This window comes from Strigops habroptila, chromosome 3 (genome assembly GCF_004027225.2).
Source record: "Strigops habroptila isolate Jane chromosome 3, bStrHab1.2.pri, whole genome shotgun sequence".
Classification (NCBI taxonomy): Eukaryota; Metazoa; Chordata; class Aves; order Psittaciformes; family Psittacidae; genus Strigops; species Strigops habroptila.
The window spans coordinates 56,527,350-56,550,552 of NC_044279.2; the positions used below are offsets into that span (position 1 = coordinate 56,527,350).

General features: G+C 42.6%; 1 protein-coding gene across 9 annotated transcripts in view; it reads right to left on the minus strand.

Annotated features, from left to right (window-relative positions):
* The window catches only part of PRR5 (proline rich 5), a 91,221-nt gene that overhangs the window by 60,476 nt on the left and 7,542 nt on the right, over nucleotides 1–23,203 (minus strand). For 7 of the 9 annotated variants that reach the window (XM_030479030.1, XM_030479027.1, XM_030479033.1 and 4 more), the window contains one exon: nucleotides 7,849–7,985. The gene's annotated coding sequence lies outside the window, so the exon portion shown is untranslated. Of the gene's footprint in view, nucleotides 1–7,848; nucleotides 7,986–8,218; nucleotides 8,281–13,210; nucleotides 13,214–13,456; nucleotides 13,468–23,203 lie in introns of those variants that run through there. The other 2 variants (XM_030479029.1, XM_032919801.1) reach the window with 2 other exon arrangements.

The window sequence follows — 23,203 nt, forward strand, 5'->3', positions numbered from 1 at the left end:
ACAAAAGCCTGGCCTGGATTCTTTCAGAAAACTTATCATTCTCCCTTTGTATTACAAGGGTAATTTCCTGAATGGAAAAACTGCCAGAGGGATTTTAAAGATAATCCAAAATTGCAACATCTAACAGTGTAGTTGGACTCTGTAGCATTCAGCATGGTGGAACTTTCGTTAGGAACTTAAAAGTGGGGACCTTTTGCCATCTTGTCATACACACATGCTGAGACACTCCCTGCAGTCTGAGATACCAGGCAGTGGAAACAGCAAGGATAAAAAAAGCCTTCATCACACAAATTATTTTACCCTTGTACCTTTCAATCTTCATTTCACCAGGTCAGCAGGTCCAGTGCTATGACTTCTCAGTATGTATCATGCCAGTGTTTTCTCAGGATGCTCTGGGAAATAACTTATCTAAAAGGGCAGAGTGCTGGAATTTTTTAGACTCCACAGCAAGGTTTGGAAAAACCTTCACTCTCACTCCAGCTCATTAGCCATTCTCAATCTTCAATCGGACATCAACATGACATCACCACTTGAGTTATCACCTGGAAGGAATGCCTCATTATCAAGGACATCAGGCAAATTCCATTACATTTCCTTCCAGAAAACATTTTCTTTCCCCCACAAGGTAGCAACAACTAGATAACTAGAGGAGGTACTCCTCCCTACCTAAGTCAGCATAAACAACAGCCTCCTCAAGCTACCGAGAGATGTGGTGGAAGAACAGAGATGTCATTCAGAAGGTTTATGCACCTTCAGCAGCTTTGTGGCATCTTTCCTGTCTCCCTTTCCTGATGAGTCCTGCTGTTCCAGCTTTCTTGTTCACCATGCTTTCCTTTAGTCATTTCAAATGATCTGTTCTCCAAACTCAGGCTATATTGCAAAATAATTCAAACTCTACACGTATGGAAAACTAAAATTCCTCCACACCCATCCTCAGAAAACTGCTGGGACAATAAAGGTTTCAGTTTTAGGCTTCATGGCATTGAGAGCCATGAGCCATCATGATCTTTCAGGTTTACTGCCCTTGGGCCAGCAGTTTGAAAGACTATGCAGACTGAGCTCCCCCACGCCAAAGCTGAAAGGTTGAAGGACTTATCTCGAGGAAGGCTCGCAGATGCTCTGCTGGACCACTGGGATCTTGGTATCGAAAGCCCTGGGCCCTGTTTCTAGGATGCATGGCTCCTTCATAGAGAAAGCCCAGGCCAGCTAGACCCAGGCTTGCAGCCGGTGCTTCCTTAAATCACTCCCTGCAGAGCACACTCCATTTGGGAAACGCCATTGGGGAAAAAAAATTAATGTCAAACCTCTTGTGAGTAGGGAAGCTTGGACTGTGCTGAGCTCTGTGTTCAAATCTCTGTCTCATGTCCTTTTAAGATTCTTTAGTCTTTATGAATAGGTCGATACCAAACTTCACCAACTTGATGCTCTTGTGGTAAGACAGGGTGACTGCTGAAGGGAGGATCACAGGAGGATGGACAAAGCTCGGCCTCATGGAGAAACTGCAGCCTTTGCTCACCTGACCCTTAAAATCTGACAAACCTGTTTGTGTCAGCCAGCTGGTTTTGGTAATTATTTATTTATTTCAAGCGCATCTGAGCCACATGCCACGTTTCACCCTGATGATACCTGAGGGGCTGAAGACCTGAGGTGACGAGGATACCTGGGAGGGCAGCCAGGCGGGGCTGGGCTTGGGTGTCCCCCTCAGATGCACCCTTCAGGGTGCACAGGGAGGAAGCCTTGAAAACAGCCATGTAAAACACACACACAGAAATGCACCATAGTGCAGGCGTGCTCCCAGGACGTTGCTTTTAACCAGATTTTAACTTTCTGACAGAGCCTCTCACGACTTGTCACGCCTCCTTCGGGCGGGATGCACGTTACGGCAGCCCGACCTGAGGAGAAGCTGCCAAGGGAGCGGTGTCACCACCGCCCGCCGGAGGCGACTGCCCAGCCCCGCTCCTCCACCGGGAACCCGCACCGGGGAGTGCCGGCCGCTGCTGCGCCCCCTGCCGCCCGCGCCGGCCTCAGGGAAGGCGACACAAAATGGCAGCCAAGGTGGGGGGTTGAGACCCGGCCGGCCGCCGGCTGAAACAGCTTCACTCCTGCAAACATTTAGAAACCGCCCGCCCATTCATAGAATCACAGAGTGATCTGGGCTGGAAGGGACCCTAAAGACCATCCAGTTCCAACCCCCCTGCCATGGGCAGGGACACCTTCCACCAGACCAGGTTGCTCCAAGCCCCATCCGACCTGGCCTTGAACACTGCCAGGAATGGGGCAGCCACAGCTTCTCTGGGCAGCCTGTGCCAGTGCCTCACCACTCTTACAGTAAAGAATATTTCCCTAATATCTAATCTAAATCTCCCATCTCAGTTTAAAGCCATTCTCCCTTGTCCTGTCCCAACATGTCCTTGTAAAAAGTCCCTCTCCAGATTTCTTGTAGGCCCCTTCAGGTATTGGAACACTGCTCTAAGGTCTCCCTGGAGCTTTTTCTTCTCCAGGCTGAACAAGCCCAACTCTCTCAGTCTGTTTCTGTAAGAGAGGTGCTCCAGCCCTATGATCATCTTCGTGACCCTCCTCTGGACTTGCTCCAACAGGTCCACATCCCTCTTATGTTGGGGCCGCAGAGCTGAGCGCAGTACTGCAGGTGGGGTCCATCGTGTGTGAGTTTTTTTTAAAAGATGCCCAACTTTTGGTTTTCCAGATGGCATGAAAGGGGCAGCGGCAGCAGCGTAATGCAACAGGGCAGGGTCCATCCCTGGTCCCCTATTCCCTCAGGCAGCTTGCAGGAGCAGTGGAATGTCACCCCCTGTTTAGAAGGGGACAACAACCTTAGGCCAGTACCCCTCTCTGGGGTGTGAGGCAAATGGAACCTCCTTGCCTTGCACTTTTGCTCTGTTCTCCACAGCCCAGCATCAAATGGGGGGCAAAAGAGCATGATGTTTCTAAGCGTTGCCCTTTCCTGCTCTTTTGAGCCTCACCCGCAAGCCGTGGTGGTGAGGTGGGTTGGAGCAGCACAGCATCCCAGCAGCTTCAAACCAACACCTAGGCATTCCCAGACAGACGCAGGAGCTCCATCACCACTGTCCTGGGGTGTACCTATGAAGCGGCCATAGCCCTGCGCGTCTTCCGGTTTTGCCCCTGTTCTGCTTTTCACCAGAACACACATCCATAAAGCCTTAGTCCCTGCTGTGATATTTTGGTGCTTGCAAATTGTAGGGCACCATGGAAAGATAGAGACACACAACCTTTTTTCTTTTCTTCCTCCCTCTAAGACTCTCAAAGGTCAGATTTGGAATTAACTTCATCCTGTGTAATGTTTTGGCTTGGTCTGTATTTATTCCAAATGAGTTCACCCATTTCTACTGCAGAAATAAAAGGTCATGAAACTAGTGAATTCTCTTTCTCCTAAAAGGGGTGAATCCCTTCTAGGGAGTGAATCACGAGTGAAGCGTAGCGAAAGAAAAGAAAATGCAAAAATATATTCTGTGGGACTGTAATCACAGCCGGTTACAATTATAAAATGCACAATGGCACTTTGGATGCCATTTGCTTGCATAAATGGGGGGAGGGAAATAAACCAAAACTTTTACCTTTCTGCTAAGGAAAAAAAAAAAAAAAAAAGAGAAAAAAGAAAACCAAACTCTTTTCTTTTCTGCAGTTTTTGGCTATGCAACAGTAGGAGCCAGCACAAACATTTGGCCAGACTGGGACAAGGGAGGAGGACAGGGAAGGGAGAGTTGAATCACTCTATACATGAAATAGATCTAAGCCAATCCTGCCCCTCAGCTAATACTCCGCATGTTAAAAAGGAGAGATGCATGTGTATATATGTGTGTGTCATTATGTTAGTTTTATTAGTCATCTGTTTTAGAGATTGGATGATTGGCTTCACCAGAAAGTTTTAGATCCAGATTTGAACACTTTGAGGAAGGAGAGTATCCAGAACTTTTGACTCAGACTGGCATAAAGATAAATGGCTTTTTGAATCCAGGTTTTTGGCTCATTAACTCCATTTGGGTTTCCTTGCTTTGTTTAGTACAAGAATTTACTGTCTCATATGAAACGTAAACACATCTAAACTTATTCTGCTGGAATAAAATGGAAAGTTTCAGTGTTTGTTTACTGTAGTCTATTGCTTCCTACCTAATGCTTTCAACACAAAATCTTCTTGGTTCAAATGTTTTGAAGTAATTTTTCTAAAGGCAAAAGGCTTTCCAACTCTACTACTGGTACCCAGTGGTGTTTAAAAAAACCCAAAGCTATAGCAGCAGCATAGTGACCTGGGAGGTCTGAACTGGAAGGTGCAATTAAGACACTCTTGTGATAAAGTTCACTCTAGCTTGGCCTTCCATTTTTAAGCTCATTCAGCACTACCTACTAGGTACCTAGATACTAGGTATCTTAGAAAATCTTGGAAATATATCTTAGAAATGAGATAATGGACATCAGGAGCAGGGTATATACGTCTCACAAGCAGAGATGTACAGGAAAACCTGGACCTCATTCCACAGTTGCTGGAGAATCCTGGGCACATCCAAGGTGCACTTCATCACATCCTGTAAGGGATATTTAAACCTGATCATGAAAGTCATGCTGGGAATGTGCCTGTTCTCTCCACTGACTATAAAGAGAACATAATGTGAGTAGTTCAGATATGGATATGGTATTCCAAGCTGCACATATCTAAAATTAGATGAGATGAATGTCATCTCCAGTCTCTGATTGCCTTATTGATCATGATACAAATGTAAATAATCTGGCATCCAACTAATGAACGTTTCATTTCCTCAAGTACACGCTCTGACCTTAGATGAAGAGACCTTTGGGAACTATCTTTGGTTTACAAGCTCAGTTGGTATTTCAAGTAGGGAGATATTAAATTAGGAGTATTTCTGGGACAGTCTGCTGCTGATCAAAGGCATTAAGGGAAAGGAAAGAGAAAAGGACAAAGTTTGCAGCCTTCATAGGACAGCCTCAACAGAAAGGCAAATGAGATTTGCTGGGTAAGAGCATCCTCTGGCTAGGGAATCAGCTGAAGTTTTAGGGAAGAGATGAGTTGAGACTAACACCCGCTTCACCAGTGGACAAGGAGAATTAATAAATAAAAATAGTCAGGTTCTCCTGTTTGTATTGGAGGAGAAAAACGGGAGCAAACAAAGAGTTACAACTTTGCCAGGAACTTCTGTAATGCTGATTACAAAACGATTGAGTGCTTATCAGCTGTGACACAGTAAACATCGCTAACCTCCTTTATTATCTCAACACTCTCCTACTGACTTCTGTCTCCCTGTAAGTGCAGCAAACATATTACTTTGCTGCTTCTGATTAGGCCCCTGCCATGCCAAGGCTTCTGTATGCGCTGGGTTTGAAACCTGTGACATTTCCGTGGAATAACAGGGGACACATCCAGGAAGTAAAACCTGTGTAAAACTGTTTACAAAGGCCGTGGCCTGCAAATGTAAACTAATGGGGACCTGAAACCTTCAAGATGTGTTTTCTATGGTCGCTGTTAGAGTAGGACTAAACTCCTAAGACATTTAAATTATATCATACCACAATGAACAGCAAATAATAAATATAACTGTGAAAATATGCACATTGTTTCAATATAAAATTTGAATACAATAAAATCATAAGCATAATTTAAAGTCTATTATATTACCAGCAAGTTATGGCTTTTGCCATGAAAAAACACAAGTGGCTATAAAATGCTGGGTTTGGAGCAGCCACACAATGTTTTTTCATTTCATTCATTAGTATTTCCAGTCAGCAAACCCCAAGCCAGTGTGGCAGCAAGTTCCTCAAGGCCTACTCTGTTTAGCCTTCTCGTGCGGTGGGAACTCTGACCTGACTGTCCATCACAGTAAGGTTACAGATACATAGTAATCTATAACCAGTTTACAGTGGGATAGTTTGCAAATGCTCTGCTAGAAACTGAAGGCATGCACGTGTCTCTGTTTACTCTGAGGGGCAATTATTTAGAATACCAAGAATAAAAAGTTTAATGAACAGAGTGTTCACAGTGAACTTTTCAAAGTATTTCAGTGAAGCATTAGAGCAGTTTTTAGTTCTGCTGGCAGTGGCTGAATCCTCCTAGCAGCTGTATTTCGAGCTGCTGCTGACAGAACTCATGTTTGGTAACAGATTAGTTGGCAGACTAACTTAGTTAACAGCAGGTGCGAGTATTTGTTTTATGGAAGGTTCAGGAGCTGAAATTTTCTGTGTATGCTTGAAATAACATAGGCAGAGGTAGCAGGGATTTCCTGAGTTATAAGCAGATTCTCCCCTCAACTTTTCCAGAGGAATTGCTTATACAGAGAAAAGCGATGCCCATACCCATACTCTCTTCATGACTTGGAATTATCAAGTTCCCATTTTACAATACCCCCTTCTCTGCTACTGATACCACTAACTCACTTCTCAGGGAATCCACAGAGGCAGTAGCTAACACCACCCTAGAAATCCTTAGGGAAAGAGTGCAGTGCAAGTGAAAATGATTTCTCTCACTGTTAAACATCTGTGCCCAGCTTACAAAACAACCTAAATTCTGCTGGAGGTCCCAGCCTTGCATTGGATTACGGTGCAAGGCCCCAGTGGGAGCTGTAGATTACAAGCAACCATTTCCCCCTGCAGCCTGAGATGAAACTCAGTAACCTAACTGTAAGCAAAATCCAGCTACCACTGCAATGAAGCAGGATGGAATAGGCATTGCCATCATTTACCACTTGATACAAATTGGGAACAAATCATGTGTTACTGCCAAGTAAATCAAAACAGAAGTTTTTAAGAGCAAACACTTTAGAAAAACTTACTTGCTTAAAAACCACAGGAAAAAAAAAAAATGAAGCCATGGCAGAGGTTAGAATCTGCAGCTTAGTGATAAAGTTCATAAATTTTTAAGAGAAAATAAGTATCTTAGTATGTTCAGAAAGAAAATTCTTTTAGAGGAGGAAACTGCCAATTGTCTTCTGAGAAAATTTCGAAGTTGCTTTGAAAAAATGAGCTACTACATGCCATGATAATGTTAAAAGAAAACCCGAACAACATCAAAGATTAAGCACATTACTTTCACATAAATGCACACACACACCCCCATACACACTCTCCTTTAATGACTAGCATTTACTGAAAGTGATTTCAAGAAATCTGTATAAATCTCCTCTTTCCTAAAAACCTTGTATCTCAAACATGAATCCATGGATCCAGCTCTAGCAATGAATACTGAGGAGGAACTCAGCTGTCCAGTGCCACTTCTTGCCACACCCACATACACATCAATCATATATAGGTCATTTCAGAATTCCTTATATGCTTCAATACACAGTTAGCCAGGGCAGCTTAATCTGTTTCTGCAGTGGTTGCCTGACTATGATCTTGGTGAACATTATCTGAACCCTCTCATTCAGCTTGAGGTCGCCATGATGGGTGACATCCATCACCCATTCTGGCTCCCTGCTTCAGGGCTTTTTTTTTTTTTTCTCCCCAAGGACATAAAGTTATTTAGAGACTTCTCTCAGAGAACAGAAATTCAAGCAATTTTCTATATTGCATGCGCACAACCCTGATTCAGCTGTAAATAGATTCACAGCTGAAAGTTCCCGCATACGATTTTTTAAGCTGCACTAAAGCTAGAGGGATGTAGACTGACATGAGCTGATGTTAAAATTCCCAAAGTACTGCACTGTTATTCAGATATTTTTCTATGGCAGAAAATACAGTAGGTTCTGTGGGAAATTTTGGAAGAGCAATGTTAATCCTACCGAGTCCAATAAAATGAACTCACCAGGTATCTGAAATTGGACACATTTTCCAGTTGCAAATAGCATTGCAGAAACATGTGCTTACCTGCTATAGGGAGAAGAAAACAGGACTGAATAGCAAATAGGGAAGACTCTGCGGCAGGTTTCCAAGAGTCACATGAACATTCTTGACAGGCGATACAATTTGGTTGAAAAAAGCCAGCCTTCGCAAATAAAGCACCTCTGCAACAGAAGATGAACAAAAAGTAGCATTGCAAATATTGCTATTCTAGCAATTGTTTCTTAAGAGTGAACTAATAAACCCATACATGACACAGGCAGAAGTAAAATAAGCACAGTAATAAGTGCTGTTCTACCTCATCACTGACAGAATTAAACATTTCTTCTTGAACATTTCCAATTACTATTTTATTTTCTTTAGGGGGAGCAACACCAACACCAAGAGCTACACTTACCACTAAAGAGTCTACGAGAGTTTCCATGAGCAGACACAGAGAAAGCAGTTCTGTGTTCAGCACTAAAGAGATGACAGAAAAAAGTTTGAAATATGCTGCATGATCTGCAGTGATGACCTTTGGAGAGCAGCTGTCCTGTAAGGCCCAGAAAAGTCTGAAATGCATAATTTACAAATACTGGAAATTCTTTCTTTGGGGCTTCGAATGATGGCCATAATATCATTGCCTGTCCTGATAAGCTCTTAAAGTGCCTCTCCAAGATGACTATTAATACAATAAACAACCCCAGAGTGAATATCTTGGTGCAGCACAGAATTTATGTGACTTCTAACCCCAATACAAACATCTTCATAATTTAAAGATTTTATTATTATTTTTTTAAACCACTTGTCAATAAATATAAAACAATATTAGGAATATATATATACACACACATACAGATGGACACACAGTGGTATTCACATACATCCGCATTCACATTCTAAGAATGGTTCTTCATGCCTTGCACTTTGCAGAGTCATTAGTACCAGCTCTAACACACTGCTAAATTTAACTAGAAATATATAGATGTCCTTTTTGGCTCAGTTTATCCTGGGTACAAACTGCTCTTGTTTTTGTTTTGTGGCATTTCATACTCACTTTGCAAGGATGCAAATAACTGCATGTGTTTAAAAATACACATTTTAAGGTTAATCTTTCCTGTGTTTGACAGAACTAAATAATCCCCTTTTACTCCCACCTTTTGTCTGCTGTATGGGTGTGAGCTTCATTCTGTTACCACTTATTTTAGTCAAAGTCAGAGGTGTTAGTTTAAATAACAGTGTGGTGCGAAGTCAATGCATTTTGACTGCAATGTGTTAAGGAGAGCACACATAAGCAGCTCAGCAGACAGCCTGCAGAATGGGAGAAATTACCTGCAGCTTGTAGGCTACAGAGCCACGAACTGGTATTTTGAGTACAAGGCAGGGAAAGCGGCCTTTTCACCAACACACGTGCATCTAGGAGATGACACATAAGCAAATGTGAAGTGAGGGATGTATAGCAAAACCACAGGATATGAGCACAGGACACTGGATATACCAAGAAAAACTCCCATGGACACAGCTAGATGTTGTACTCCTATATGAAAAACCGCTCTAAGCAAAGCAAGCAGTATCAGAGTACAGCTTTCCTGATATAGCTGGGTTTATATTAAAAGTGTCTGACAAAACTGCTAGAGTGGTCAGGACACTGAGGTCTTCCAAAAGCTATGACCAACTGAGCTCAGCCGGAAGTGTATACTATTAGAATACATATCTAAAATAATAGGACTTGTCACAAATTCTGGCTTTTTTCCTTTCCCTGTTTAAAAGGCACATTGAAGAAGATTCTTAATCTTCTAATGTAAAGTATATGAGAAGTCCCACTGACTTTAGACATATTATGAGCAGAAAATGTAATAATAGCTATTTGGTTCTCAAAAGATTATGGGTATGAAAACAGTGTTTTGCTTGGAGATCAAGCTTTGACATTTCTATCTTAGCAGATAAAAAATAAAAACAACCCCCATTTTGCCTATAACCTGTGATAATTTGATTAGCTGGGATAATAAACCAACATCACAGAGCTGTTCTTCAGGATTTAAGGGGGTTACTTCACAATAAATTTCCACTGCCTTTTTTACTTAAATCGACATAACTTTGATGATCAAAGCTCAGCTATTTTGTCAATGCATGCATGAAGTATAAATTATAATTTTTTAAAACTTCTGAATTACATTTATCTTGCTTTCATCTAATATCCTGTATATCTTAAACTATTTATAGGTTCAGGGGTAAAGGAATAAAGAGAATGCCTGAAAAAAACCCAACAACTCATGATGCTGTTGTACAGAAGTTCCAGGAGACACTAATTAAGCATATTCCTCACACCAGCTGAGCAATCAGTTTGCTATTTTAGCAGGTGAAGCAAATCAAGAAGTCATATAGCCTTTTGTTTTAAAATATTGATACCATGCTTTAAACAAGGCATTTTCCAGAGACAGAATTTCAGAACTGCTTTACTGTTTCTCAGGCACATACTACTTACCCATCCCTCCGCCTTGCCAACAGGGAAAGCAGCAGTGCAAGTCTATGAGGAGAATCACTGTGAACAACGCAAAACACTTTTGCGGACATAATGGTCACACTGCAGCTTTAGAGACCTCCTCAGCAGCATGATACAAAACATGACTCCACAAGTTTTTGGACCCCAAAGCTGCCACAAATTCAGATTCAGCTCAAACTGCTCTGAGCTGCAGGGCAGTATGCTTTCCAGATATATTCTGCATGTGAGGCAGAGGAGGGAAAGATGTATCATGGCTGGTGATGCTGCTTTTAGAAACAGGTATTTTGGAATTTGTTCAAAACTAGAATGTCACTTCTGACAGAAAGGCTAGTTGTCCAAATGTGAGAGACTATTCAGAAACCTAGGGTAAATCACAGGATCATGCTATCGCAAATGCATTATAAATAATATATTAATGCAACTGCCCTCTTTTTCTAAGTGACTGTACTTTAAAATTATTTGTGAGTGTGGGTGAAATTAATTTCTCATACAGCATGAACTTGCTCATCAAAGGGAATGACAGTTCCTCCTCAGGACTGACAATGAAAGCTGCTGTAAATCAGTATTCAAGTGGAACTGACACAGTTGCCCCACTTAAACCTACAGCTCAGACAGCTATGGCCAGAGAAATCAGCCACACGGACTCTAATTTTGGGTATTACTGCCCATGTCTTTCAATTCAGCCGTGAGTGGCCGGCAAATAAGCTCTATCATTTCAGTGACTGCCATCTACAAAGGTACAAGCCAAAAATCAACACAGTGGCTGGAAATGGTGATTGCAATTAAACTGCAATCAGCCTGGCAGGCTGACGTGATCAAGATCTGTTGTGTGAAAACCCACAGCAGCACCACTACAGACGTTTTTCTACTGGAAGATTTTAATTTGGGACAGAAATGACTGAGAAGCATACTCATGGCTGGAAATTGCAAAGGCTTCATCACTACTTTTTGAGTTTTGCTAGCTCAGCTCAATCAACCAGAAGTGTGGAAAAAAGTGCATGTGAAGAATGACGTGAGAAGACATCAATATAAAATGCACCATCTATATTCTTGGCTTTATTCCTTGAGTTACACATGTGTAGAATTTCCTTTGGGCAGGCTAGCCTTATTTCAGCCTATGAAGTAAGTGGCCTTTAGGGCTCTTGCCCTTCCCCTCCCCAACCATTTAACAAGCCATTCTACAACTGGTCCCAACAAGCAAAACCATGGGGTTCAGCCTATATTATACCTGGCTTCCCAAGCACCTTGGTTCACTTTTCTTTCAAACCTGTAAAAGATTTGCAGGTATAAAACATTTTTTCTTCTTTTTATTTTGCCAGAGATAAAAAGATGGCAGTATGTCTTCTGGGCTGTATGACCCTGATCTTCCTCATTTAGAAAAATATTTCACTTTAATCAAATTAAAGCTCATACTTTAAATTAAATTATAACCAAAGGATGAATTCTGATAAATTCTGTCTGCAGAAATGGATAGGAAAGCCCCTGTTGACTTTGCCTGAGGCAACATTGTACCTCAGACAAATAAGATCGTTTTTAATGCTGACTTCTCATAGCTGATCTTTTTTTCCTGACAGTCTGTTTCTGTTGCATGTATTGCTGTTTCTTTTCTGCTGCAGTAGTGACATTTAATCTGCTTTTATATCTCTGGGGACATAAATTTACAAAGATAGAAACCCAAAGGTGATAATTTCTCCTGAAAATCCTTGGTGTTACTCTTGAAAGAAGTTGGATGCAAAAGTTACAGAAAGCTCTACATTAAAAGGTGTCAAATTTAACTCCATGGAGACAGAGAAAAAGCTAGAACCTTCCAAAACCAAACATGTAACTTTAAGACACTAATGACAAGTTTAACATAGTCTAAAAGCACCAAAAGATCTCCCCTCTTGTCTCAGATTATGACTTTCCCCACACTCTAAACTCCAACAATTCATATTATAAACCTCTCTCATTCTTCATTTCCCACAGACCAAATCTTAAATGTAAGGATCACAAGACCAAATGGCACACAGATTACAATTTCAGCAGGAAAAGACTGGAAAATCCTATTCATAACGTGCATCATCTTCAGCTAAATTCATATTTGATGCATTAGTGCCTTGGTTTTACAGGTTGCCCATTTACGGGCCTCACATAAAAGTTAATATCCTACAGTGATTTCAGTTAAAAACTAAAGCTTTAGGTAACTCAGGGAGAAAAGTTCTTGGGTAGGTAAATGCAGCATAACTAAATACTTAAAGTTCCCTTTGAACTTTCCACAGGCTCTTTCAGGACAAAACAAAAAAGTCTTTCCTTTGCTTCCATTAAAGCACTCAAACATATGAATTTTTGAAGCAGCATTTGAAGGCTTTTACTGGGAAAGGATGCAGTGAGTGTAAATGAGGGCATTTTGGAAGAATTTCACTTAAGCACCTGCTGGGTCTCCTTTGCTGGGTTAGTCACTTCTGGCAATCTCACGGACAGGGACTGTCAACTGCTTTCCTCCTGTATTTGAAAACTGAGCAAATCCAGGCAGGATCTTCTGTACAGCAGCCTGGCACTGTATCTGCAGCAACATTTCTCAAAAATATAATAAAAAAAAGAAAAAAAAATAAGAGGCCTTCCCCTTCAGCTGCCTTTGCTTTTGACTAAAATGCCAACATTTCTTATTGGCCTCCTTCCTCATTCCCAAGAACTGTGGGAGGTGGAAAAACAAAAAGGGAACATTTCAATTTGTTCTCCTATTTATAAGTAATTCCTGCACTGCGGGAAGGTACTGCCCACAGCCATCCTCACGCCAGCCCCTCTCCAAGCCCAGCGCTCAGCCTCTGTCTGCAGAGGTGCCAGACCACATTTAAGGCAGCAGCTTCTGAAGCCTATGTGAAAAACATCTGCCGTGAACCGTAGCTTCCTATTAAGAACAGCAGCAACCGTCTATGGAGAGATTAAGAGACTGATGGATCCTGGGCAACTGAGACTCATAGCCATCTTAGAGAAACAAATCACACCCTTCTCATCTGATCCATCGCTCCTGGCACAGACAGCGATAAGCAAGCTTTGGAAAAAGCAACAGAAGAGGGGGAGAGAGGCATTTGACAGCAGAGCGGAGCCAAAAGTGATTCTAGTGCAGCAAGAATTTAAAGTCTGAATGGCAAAAAGGAATGACAAGGTCACAACCCACAAGCCCCCTTGGCAGCTTTATCTGTCTCTCTTCACAAATCTGTAGAGTTTGAACATGCTCCAAGGCCCAACATTAAGGTGGACATCTCCACTGAAACCACCAAGCTTCTGGCTCAGCACCTTTCAGCATACACCAGAGCAAAAACCCACTCAGATTTCTCTGTTTTTGGAGCAGAGCTGGGGTTACTTATGGCCACAGCAGGGATAACTAAGCCTAACAATGCCAGCGCTGGCACCAGATTAGAGACATATGCAAAGACCTGTAGTGGAGCTTTGGAAGAGATGCTCACAAGGTTCTGGCTGCAGAAGAAAATTTTGATTGGGTGGCATGGGTTGGGCAAAAAGAATGTGAAACATCATAATTCTCCATTTACAGGACCCCTATGACTGCAGGGGGAAGAAAAGGAAAAAGAATAAAGGAAAAGAATCTAATCCTTACACGGGTAGCACTCTACTGTCATGCATCCTGAGAACAAAAGTAACTGCCACTTGCATTTCATAACATGAGGGAAAAGGAAAAAAAAACCCCAAAACCAGTAAGAACAGTAAGTAGGCAGTTCATCCTAAGCTCATTACAGATGGTTTCCAAGTCTGCAGAGAGAAATGAAAGAAATTATGTCATTACTACCCCTTCTGCCCCTTCTCCTGCTCTACCAAAGGGAAGCTGGCAGAGGGGATAAATTACACTCTCTTTCTGTGCAAAATCCAGTGGTGTCAGCTCCGCTGCCAAGGAAGGTGAGGTGCCGGTCAAGCTGCCAGATGCAATACAGAGATACTTTCTGCTCTACCAGCCTTGCAGATTTTGAAGAAAAGTAGCAAATAGCTGGAGGCAGTGACTTCTTATATTTCCTTTGACGTTTCTACTACTCTTAGACTCAGCTTCTGACTACGCATGAGACAGCAGCTGCTTAGTCAAAAGCTTCCTGAGGAAACTCAGTAACACGAGAATATATAGCTCCACCGCCTAACATCTGCTGCCATTCTCAAAGCAGGTACTACTGCCTGAACCCTTTGAGAATGAAAGGAGAAAAGGATATAAAAGTTTTTGACTCCTCTCTAGTGAGGATGATATGCCTGGATAACAGAGGATAAAGTGCTCTTCAGAGAAGACAGACCAGGTCTCTGATCTCTCAGTTGCCAAAGTTCAAGGAGATGTAAATGTTAGGCTTAAACAGAAGTCGGCATGTTCATGGCTCCATCAATCCTCCATCACTGAAGCCAGCCAGAGGCTAGATAGACTGTGCAGCAACATCAGGACTCGGTACACTGGAGGCACTAAGTAGGGAAGGGTTTTGTGGAAAATAAACTGACTTCAAAAAGAAGAGGTAAATAGAAGGAGCAGCAATTGCAGAACTATCACAAAAAAGCATCTCGATTCAACTCAGCTATCTGTTTTGCACTCCTGCCACCAATAATTTAAAGTCCTACATTGCAAATACTAGGCATGCAAAAACTGTCATCCCATCATCACCTCTCTGAACAGTTGTGAGATACACCTTAAGCCTCTAAGCAATATCCAATTTTTCAGTAATGCCTCAAGTGCAGAGCTATACTTGGGGATTAACAACCGCCTGAATGGTCCTTCAGGCTCAGGAAGGGACATTTGCCTGTGACAAGGCAAGTTTTCTCTGGAAAATCTCTATGATCCTTAATAATATCAGGAGAGGAAAACAAACAACAGAACAGTGGATTTTTTTTTATATTGGGTACACAAGGTATTTTTCTATTGATGACAACAGCCACTGATCAGGACTCAGGTGGCTATGAGACCACATGAAGAGCTTGCGGCTCCTGAGAGGAGAGGTGGACTCTGGGTACCTTGCCCTGGGGGAACTCCTTAGACCCGTCTTGAAGCACCCAACTGAAATTTCCAGAAAGATACCTAAAGCCATTCAGAAAAGCACACTACACCCTTGATATTGCTGTTTACTTTTGAGAATGTGCTGCCCCTAAGTCCATGCTTGCCTGTTTTTCACATTTCCACAGCTATTGACGCAAAATATATATTCTTCTCAAATAAAAGAAGGCATCTTCCACATGCCCCTGGAGCTGGGACTGTCAGAAACTGCGCAGCCTCAGGTAGCAAATGCAAGCCCTAAGCTAATGAAGCATTTAAGCACATCCTTAACTAATTATAAGCACAGAAGTACTCCTGCTATAGCTCTAACTGGCCATTCCCCTTTGCTTCTACACAACCTTTTAACGTTCCAAAACTGATGGTGCTGCATTCAGAGGCATGGGACTTGATCCAGAAAAAGCATGTGTACTGAAATTATGTTTGGCTTCCAAATTCTGGGAAAATCTTCCATGGAGAGAACAGAGAAATGAGGAAAGGGAGAGGATAGCTAAGGATTTTGAGCAACTAGGGGCTCTGCCTCAAGGTACAATTTATTCTGACCAGGCTATTTACTAGCATTAATCTTCAGTGATTTGTGTTCACGATGCAAGTCATTTAGCCGTCTGCACTGGGTGGAGAGACAGCAACCTGTCAATGGCAGAGCAGCTGCACAAGTCCAAGTGGACAGATGGCGAGGATGCAGCTCAATTCTTTCCTCCCTGTATTTCCCTCCTATAATTTTTCCTTCCTTCTCTGCCTTTCCCCAAACCCCAGGTTCTTTCAGCATGGGAAAGCGGAGCTACTTGGACCTCCACGCGCTCTAGGAGCAAATTAAATTTGCCTTCTAATTACTTCCTGAGTCTCTGTACTAGCAATCTGCCCTCACCCCAGACAGATGGCAACTGCTGCTGCACAGCTGGTCTGGCACCGGCAAAGCCGGCGGATGTACGGCAGGCAGGTGTGATGCTGGTTTGGCTCACCAGCTGCAAAGAAATCAAGGAAGAAAACCCTACCTATCAGCCAAGGAGAGCATGATTTGGAAGCTGTTCCTGCAGGATGGCTGGTGGTTAATCAGAGAAAAATTCGTCCTGATCCAGCCTGAAGGATACTACAGCCTCCTTCCTTCCTTTGTATCCAGCAAAGGAAGAGTTACCACCTGCTGAGAGACCAAAGGCAGCCTGCTACCTGCACTGCTCTCCATGTGCTTTGGGAGCACGTAGCAAGATACATGGACAAAAAACCCACTCATAAATGAAAGTGCCAAGTGTTAGCCTCTCACCAGGCAGAGGAGAGAAAAGAGCTGCTAGAAAAAATAATACTGGGCAATTTAAAGTCAAAACTAACATGTTATGCAGGCTCACAGGAACACTCTGGTTCTGCCAAAACATGATTGCTGCACTGGTGTTAAATGGATTTACTTAAACCAGTCTAAGCTTCTGCTTAGATACTGTCACACTGTGCAAACAGATCCCTTTGTGGATGCAAGTGGGAGGGTTAAAGCAGTCGCCAGCCCAAGGATCTCTCCTGCCTCGGGCAGAGAAGGAGCAGCCACCAGCACTAAGACAGCCATCCTCATTTAAGCATCCCCTATCCGCATTTTAACCTGAGCTCTCCGTGCCTGCAGTGCTCCCACGGTCTGTTCTGCTAAGCAGACACAAGCAAGACTAACTGCTGGCAGAGGGGCAGGAGCTGTATCAAACAGCTGGGACAAAGGGGGCCTCTCCACATTTTAACTGGAAACAGCTGTTTGCAAAGTGGATGGCAGTGCAGCGTTTTCGCTGTGCTTTATCTCAGTCATCCAGCAAAAGTCTCAATGCAATTTTCTTCTGGTGCAAGGAGAACACAAACCCACAAACTTTCCCAACGCTATTTCCACAACCCTTTTGTAAGCAGGTAACAACCTATGCAAGCAGGAGTCATTTAAAACCTGAACAAAACTGCTTATTCAACAAAAGATGATACAGTTGGAGAATTTTCAAGCTTCCATGAAAACAGAGGAAACACCAGAGATCTGGTATCACAAGTAGTTGAAGGGCAAGATGATTTTGATTTCAGATCCAGCAGCACAACCCAACCAGAAGATCTTGCTATACATGAAACCAAACATTGGGAAATCTTATGAAATTACAATAGCTAAAGTTAGGTGTTAATCAAAGAGAAGGAAGAATCTGGGAATCAAGGCATACTGTGGAGCTTGTTCAGTCTGTGCTGGTGGACAATACTGGCTAGTAAGTGCTTTGATGACAAATTTCCCTGAAGTCTTGTTTGTCACTGTTCTGCATTATACAGAGACACAACCATCTATATAGCTTTCATAATGAAGGGAGAGAGAGAGGCTTTTGCCAGGGCCACAGTATTTACACTGGAGCATCAGTTATTCCACTTATGCAACAAAAAAAAGAAATAATATGAAGAAGAAGAAGGTGAATCAGAAGAGAGATCCTGAAGGGCGATGGCTAGCTTTGGTAGCTAAAAAGAGAGTAAGAAACAGGCACATATAACAGTGGGAAAACACAAGCTAAGGCACGTGAGTGGGTGGGCGACTCTGAACCTACCCTCAGCTGGCGTCTCTAACCTTTACCAAATGCTATCGCTCAGTCTCTGCTGAATGAGGGGCAGGAGAGCACCGCTCTGACACTTCTTCACAGCAGGTCGGAGAACAATGCTGGAAAGCTGCCAGGGGTTCAGACACAAAGAGAATAGAGGGGGAAACCCCCAAGAACCAAACCCCAATGCTGAAAGCTGTTCGAGAGACTGCACTAGCCTAAGAATCCTTTCTCAGACTCAGAGGGAAAGTCACTCCGAGCTTCAAGGGCAATCGCACCTCAATAAAAATTAACTATAGTAAGGCAATTTTTCCTCCAAGCATTATCAAGCAGGCTCCTAAGCATCTACAAAATAGCATAAAAGTAGCTGAATTTAAAGATTTTTAATTTGTATTTGTTGGGGGGTTTTTGCATTGTTGCCAAACTCTGGAGCCTTGGACCAAAATCTGACTGAGGTAGGTGCTGTGGGAAGGCAGCACAGAAAAGGATAATTAAGCAGAAGCAAGAGCAGAAGCATATGTTCTCTCGGGATATGTTCTAGGCACAATCGTTCATGGTTAACTAAAGAGCAGTGAAAGTGTTTCCACATAATCTCACAGCAGCAAGCCAGACAACTTAAAAACAAACCCTAAGATTCCTCCCTGTTTCCCTTCATTTTCAAATGCTGAGGGAGTAAAAAGCTTTACAAGACACCACAAAAGGCTGTCGGATGCCATTTCTTTCTCACCAAGACAGTATGTGACTGAATACTGAAGACCTCACTAACATGACTATAAGGTAGCAGTCCCCAGGGAAAGATGGTCTGGATTGTTGGTGCTCCATTCCCCATGCAGAGTCAACACAGACTTTTTCAATCCTCAGCGCTTTATTTAAAGGTAATTAAAAAATTACTTCCCTGCCTCAAAATTAATTCTGAAGCCTCAGAAGAAGTTGAAAGCCTACTATTAATACATATGGCTGCTATAAAATCCTGGGGTTTTTTTCCTTCAGTTTACCTTACATATACATCAGGAACGTCTTGGTTTTGCCAAAATATTCTTCAGATGATGTTTGGTAGCTCTTATCCACTAATTAAAGCCCAGGCTAGTTTCTAGGAAGTTAGTTTCTGACATGATAGTGATGCTCAAAGAAATGAAAAAAAACCCCAAAACCAAACCCGCAAACAAAAATAGCTCTCAAAAGTGAAAAACAAAAATCAAAGACAAGAGAACACTCTCTCTCCCCAAGCCCCTCCACAAGTATTTTCTTCAGTGATGGAGCAGTCTGCAGGCAGACTGCTTCAAGAGCTGATATAATCTGCTGCCTTTCTAATTGGTAGGATTTGACCAGAAATCTACAGGTTCTGCTGGGCTGGATCTGACTTTCTATTAAAAAAAATAAACAGAAATTAATAAGGGCATAAGCCTACTTAGTTTTCTTTCATAGTAATTTTCAAGACTTGAAATCTTGGGTCAATCCCCCTTATACATATTTTTACTCATTTTTACCAAATTTGACTTCCACCTTGGGAAAAAGGCTGAGGGGAGGCAGCCAGAGGTTCAAGAGAATGCCAAATCGCCTGGAAAATGAGAGATTAACACAGATGCCTTTGTGTTCACCGAAAACATACAATGAAATGCGACAGTGGAGAGCACTGCCAGGGAGCCACGAGAGTACAGCAAATAAGATGCTGCAGCAGTCAGCCGGCAAACACATTGGAGACAGGGATTTTGGATTCAGTAAAAGCTCTGCTTGTTTTTATTGGAATATAGATGTCCTCTATGCAGGCAGAGGGCTCTCCAGGCTTGGTATTCCCTGTAAGAGGAAGGCTCTTCCCCCTCAAAAAGGCATTAGCCAGGCTGGCTTTTTAAAATACAGCTCAAATATCACCCTAAGGGCCAAATACAAAGGGGCTGTGGTGGCTGGACAAGATTTAACTGAAATGAAGACCATATTTCTGCTCTCCAGTAGGAGTGGTGGGTTGATGTGGTGAGGTTTTTTTAGCTTCAGGGTGACTTCACAAGGCTCAGATTTTCCTGGGAAGCACAGGAGAAAACTGGAAGGTTGCTTCTCTGCTGTCCTCATTCCCTGTTGCCACTGTCCCCTGTTGCACAGACTTGCAACTTGGGACAAGGCACAAGGTCACAGCTCCATGAAGCTGTGCTCTGGCAAATGTCCATCTTCCACTTAGGTACTAGGGTGCTGCGCTGCATTTCACTTAGGTGTACCGAGATACAGTAGGGCTGGCAAATCTGCATCCTCCCCTGAAGTTATTCCATGCATAGAGGCTGCAGTAAGTATTTCCCTTGTATTTTTTCAAGCTTGCAGTATCTGCTCTTCCACTTAGTAGAAACTAGAAGACCATGACATGACCTAGTATCCTGATTCACATGGTCTTATCTCTTAGGCTGTTGCACAGTTTCATTCAGTAAAATCAGCAACAGAAACATAACTGCAGAGAGTAATAGGTTTATTGGATTAATTTTCAGTCCTAAATTAAAGAAACCAAAAAGCCATTGGAGGAGGTGGTGAAGAGGGAAGGATGGGAAATAGGACAGCACCAAGACTTGGCTGTCAGTGCTGCAGGCATCAGCTACAGCACAAGACAGCACTGTTTGCGTGAAAAAGCTCCAAGGAAGAGGGCACATGGTGCTGCTTATAGACAGGATTCATAACTGAAAACTCAATGCAAAATTAATTGCTACCTTTAATTACTCTAAACGCATGGGAATTACTCTACTTCTCCACACTGGTTCACATAAACCCTGCATTTGGATTTGTTACTCGAGTGCTCTCCCAGAATTTGCCTAACTCTGTGACACAACAGTGTAAGCCCCACTCAGCAGATACAAAGCAAGCTGTGAGCACCCAGATTTGTTAGCAACAGCACTGGACTCACCACTCCCAGACACCTCTTGCCACCACCCAAAGTGCCACAATCCATTCAACCTCCTCTTGGTAAGCAAAAAGCCATGATAAATTAAAAACTAAACTGAGTGTTGGTCTGAGGGGGACCTGCATCACTAGCATGCTAAAGGTTTTGTTCTTTGTTTCCAAAGTAGGAAGATAGGGACTTTGCTGTAAAGTCAGCAAAAAGTGTTTTCAACAACAAAGTGTTTTTAAAACATAAGCAAAGTGAATGGCTCTTAAATGACTTTGGACACCCTGACTAAGGGCACCATCTTTCAGTTTTATTCCAGCACACCATGCTGTGCTCCTCAGAGGTCAGCACCGTCTTCAAATTCCATTAAATCCACTGTTATTTCCTGTTCTCTAATCTATCAGTTTAATAAATCTGCTCCGTTAGGATACCATTTGTAGAGGCAGGCAGGAGACTGTGCAACACAGCAGATGCAGGAGTTAAAAAAAAAAAAAAAGGCACGGGGGAACTTAAGCAAATGGCTTTTATTTCCTTATACCTGGGATCTCTGAATGCACGCATGGAGCTGCTGGGGCCAGCCAAAGCAGTGGTAGTAGTTGCCTAAGCTCCCCATGCTCTTCCAGGAAGAATTCTCCTAATCACTGTGGCCATCCCAAACCACAACACACCTCTAGACTTTACATGGGATCATACAGTGGTAAAGCATTGGGCCATACCCAAAGATCAATCCACAGGGGATCCTGCCCCAAGTTATGTAAATATTGCTCAGTAGGACTCATGGATAAAAAGCTATTCTGAGCTCTTTGGCACCAGACATTGGAAAACTCAGGTTGAAAGAGCAGGAATCCCAACAGAGGTGTCAGCTGTTCTACTGGTCTTCACAACTACGTAGTATTCCCCACATTCCCTGTAAAAGCATGAAACATGGAGCATTCAAGGGTACATCCTAGCAGCATAAAGCCACATCCATCCTTCAGAGTACCTGCTGGTGACAGTATCACCACACAGAAGCTGTCCCAGGCCTGTCTGGATGTGGCTTCTCCTGGATCAAAAGGATGGCAAGCCTCAGACACTTTTTCCACCAGCTGCGACAGTACGAGAAAGGCATCTAGATACACAATGTATCTTTCTGGGAGTCCTATTCCAGTTAATTCCCCAAACAAGGTTACACAGGGCACTGGGGAGGACACACCGCAAAACCTGCAGAGTGGTGCCTTCTGTTTTAAGAGTATGTCAGCCTTCATGCTTGGTCTGTTAAACATGGTGCGTCTGCAGGTCTATGTATGTATGTCTGTGTACGTATAAGCATCTGTATGAAAAACCAAAAGAAAGCCAAGGAATACTTAGAAAAGAACCTAGTTCAGTTAACTGCCCTGACATCCCAAAGCTCTGCCTTTGAACCTCTGCTGCCTACAGGATCACACTCCAGGCTGTAGTCTTCCCAGGGTACAGAGTGCTCCACATACAAGAAAGAGTTTGCACTCAGCAATGCAATGGATTTGTCATTTCAGTGTGCTTTTACCATTCTTATTGCCATCACAAATTTAAGGGCCAGCAAGGAACCTTTCTAGTTTGACCATTTCTGAATGAAGCAGAACATCCTTCTTCAGGATTACGCAGTAATAGAATATCTTAATTTTTAGTAGTGTTTTTCTTCTCCTATTGTTTAACACTGAATAAAGAAGCTGTTGAAAGGCGGCAAGCAAACAAGACAGACAACAGGAGGGGCACATTGCGCCTAAGCATTCATCAGCCCATTTACTTGAATGAGAGGAGAAAGCAAGGCAAAGAAGAGAGTAAAGAGCAACGCATTTTTGACTAAGCACACAGATGACAGAGAGGCTTTATAAACTTATGTTTTTACAGCTTCCAACAAAAACAAGGCTTGTTTTTGCATCAGTGGTGCTCAGTTTTAAATTGTTTTCCATAAGGTAGAGATTTACTTTCTAGGATATCTAAATGCTGCTAAGGTGGCAATCGAGCGTCTGGAAAGGTCTGAGTACAGACCGGTTCAGAGGAGTCTCCCTCATTTAGTCAAAAAAAGAAAACATCACCGTGCAGGGCAGGGGCTGCACTTAGGTTTGTGTTTGTCCTCTAGGGTGGTCTTAGATCCCCAACCCAAGGGTTTAAAGGCAAAGAAAATAATAAAATCACTAATAAACAATCGATACTAAGGCACTTAAATGAGGGACTGGAACTACTTGTTAAGTAAGAATGACAAAAGCTACCAGAATTAGCATCTACAGGGCTTTCCATATGCTACAAAATAATTATGAGGGCCAGGATTAAAATGTGAATGATCGAAAAACCTTCACGGGAATTCAAGATCTCAGTGTATTCAGGGGGAAAGAACAGCTCTGCAATTCAGTTGCATCTCTCACTAAACATTGTTAAAAACTCCATGAAAGGGAGATGAAGTTAATTGAATTTAAATCAGCTAATAAATATTCTTTTGGATACTCTTTTCCCAGCAAAAGAGTAAAAAGGGGTGATGCCAGTAG